This window comes from Haliaeetus albicilla, chromosome 26 (assembly GCF_947461875.1).
Source record: "Haliaeetus albicilla chromosome 26, bHalAlb1.1, whole genome shotgun sequence".
NCBI lineage: Eukaryota > Metazoa > Chordata > Aves > Accipitriformes > Accipitridae > Haliaeetus > Haliaeetus albicilla.
Genome location: NC_091508.1, coordinates 1 through 2698, shown reverse-complemented (window position 1 = coordinate 2698; position 2698 = coordinate 1).

Here is a 2698-nt window from a genome sequence, read left to right as displayed (position 1 = left end):
GGGTTAGGGTTAGGGTTAGGGTTAGGGTTAGGGTTAGGGTTAGGGTTAGGGTTAGGGTTAGGGTTAGGGTTAGGGTTAGGGTTAGGGTTAGGGTTAGGGTTAGGGTTAGGGTTAGGGTTAGGGTTAGGGTTAGGGTTAGGGTTAGGGTTAGGGTTAGGGTTAGGGTTAGGGTTAGGGTTAGGGTTAGGGTTAGGGTTAGGGTTAGGGTTAGGGTTAGGGTTAGGGTTAGGGTTAGGGTTAGGGTTAGGGTTAGGGTTAGGGTTAGGGTTAGGGTTAGGGTTAGGGTTAGGGTTAGGGTTAGGGTTAGGGTTAGGGTTAGGGTTAGGGTTAGGGTTAGGGTTAGGGTTAGGGTTAGGGTTAGGGTTAGGGTTAGGGTTAGGGTTAGGGTTAGGGTTAGGGTTAGGGTTAGGGTTAGGGTTAGGGTTAGGGTTAGGGTTAGGGTTAGGGTTAGGGTTAGGGTTAGGGTTAGGGTTAGGGTTAGGGTTAGGGTTAGGGTTAGGGTTAGGGTTAGGGTTAGGGTTAGGGTTAGGGTTAGGGTTAGGGTTAGGGTTAGGGTTAGGGTTAGGGTTAGGGTTAGGGTTAGGGTTAGGGTTAGGGTTAGGGTTAGGGTTAGGGTTAGGGTTAGGGTTAGGGTTAGGGTTAGGGTTAGGGTTAGGGTTAGGGTTAGGGTTAGGGTTAGGGTTAGGGTTAGGGTTAGGGTTAGGGTTAGGGTTAGGGTTAGGGTTAGGGTTAGGGTTAGGGTTAGGGTTAGGGTTAGGGTTAGGGTTAGGGTTAGGGTTAGGGTTAGGGTTAGGGTTAGGGTTAGGGTTAGGGTTAGGGTTAGGGTTAGGGTTAGGGTTAGGGTTAGGGTTAGGGTTAGGGTTAGGGTTAGGGTTAGGGTTAGGGTTAGGGTTAGGGTTAGGGTTAGGGTTAGGGTTAGGGTTAGGGTTAGGGTTAGGGTTAGGGTTAGGGTTAGGGTTAGGGTTAGGGTTAGGGTTAGGGTTAGGGTTAGGGTTAGGGTTAGGGTTAGGGTTAGGGTTAGGGTTAGGGTTAGGGTTAGGGTTAGGGTTAGGGTTAGGGTTAGGGTTAGGGTTAGGGTTAGGGTTAGGGTTAGGGTTAGGGTTAGGGTTAGGGTTAGGGTTAGGGTTAGGGTTAGGGTTAGGGTTAGGGTTAGGGTTAGGGTTAGGGTTAGGGTTAGGGTTAGGGTTAGGGTTAGGGTTAGGGTTAGGGTTAGGGTTAGGGTTAGGGTTAGGGTTAGGGTTAGGGTTAGGGTTAGGGTTAGGGTTAGGGTTAGGGTTAGGGTTAGGGTTAGGGTTAGGGTTAGGGTTAGGGTTAGGGTTAGGGTTAGGGTTAGGGTTAGGGTTAGGGTTAGGGTTAGGGTTAGGGTTAGGGTTAGGGTTAGGGTTAGGGTTAGGGTTAGGGTTAGGGTTAGGGTTAGGGTTAGGGTTAGGGTTAGGGTTAGGGTTAGGGTTAGGGTTAGGGTTAGGGTTAGGGTTAGGGTTAGGGTTAGGGTTAGGGTTAGGGTTAGGGTTAGGGTTAGGGTTAGGGTTAGGGTTAGGGTTAGGGTTAGGGTTAGGGTTAGGGTTAGGGTTAGGGTTAGGGTTAGGGTTAGGGTTAGGGTTAGGGTTAGGGTTAGGGTTAGGGTTAGGGTTAGGGTTAGGGTTAGGGTTAGGGTTAGGGTTAGGGTTAGGGTTAGGGTTAGGGTTAGGGTTAGGGTTAGGGTTAGGGTTAGGGTTAGGGTTAGGGTTAGGGTTAGGGTTAGGGTTAGGGTTAGGGTTAGGGTTAGGGTTAGGGTTAGGGTTAGGGTTAGGGTTAGGGTTAGGGTTAGGGTTAGGGTTAGGGTTAGGGTTAGGGTTAGGGTTAGGGTTAGGGTTAGGGTTAGGGTTAGGGTTAGGGTTAGGGTTAGGGTTAGGGTTAGGGTTAGGGTTAGGGTTAGGGTTAGGGTTAGGGTTAGGGTTAGGGTTAGGGTTAGGGTTAGGGTTAGGGTTAGGGTTAGGGTTAGGGTTAGGGTTAGGGTTAGGGTTAGGGTTAGGGTTAGGGTTAGGGTTAGGGTTAGGGTTAGGGTTAGGGTTAGGGTTAGGGTTAGGGTTAGGGTTAGGGTTAGGGTTAGGGTTAGGGTTAGGGTTAGGGTTAGGGTTAGGGTTAGGGTTAGGGTTAGGGTTAGGGTTAGGGTTAGGGTTAGGGTTAGGGTTAGGGTTAGGGTTAGGGTTAGGGTTAGGGTTAGGGTTAGGGTTAGGGTTAGGGTTAGGGTTAGGGTTAGGGTTAGGGTTAGGGTTAGGGTTAGGGTTAGGGTTAGGGTTAGGGTTAGGGTTAGGGTTAGGGTTAGGGTTAGGGTTAGGGTTAGGGTTAGGGTTAGGGTTAGGGTTAGGGTTAGGGTTAGGGTTAGGGTTAGGGTTAGGGTTAGGGTTAGGGTTAGGGTTAGGGTTAGGGTTAGGGTTAGGGTTAGGGTTAGGGTTAGGGTTAGGGTTAGGGTTAGGGTTAGGGTTAGGGTTAGGGTTAGGGTTAGGGTTAGGGTTAGGGTTAGGGTTAGGGTTAGGGTTAGGGTTAGGGTTAGGGTTAGGGTTAGGGTTAGGGTTAGGGTTAGGGTTAGGGTTAGGGTTAGGGTTAGGGTTAGGGTTAGGGTTAGGGTTAGGGTTAGGGTTAGGGTTAGGGTTAGGGTTAGGGTTAGGGTTAGGGTTAGGGTTAGGGTTAGGGTTAGGGTTAGGGTTAGGGTTAGGGT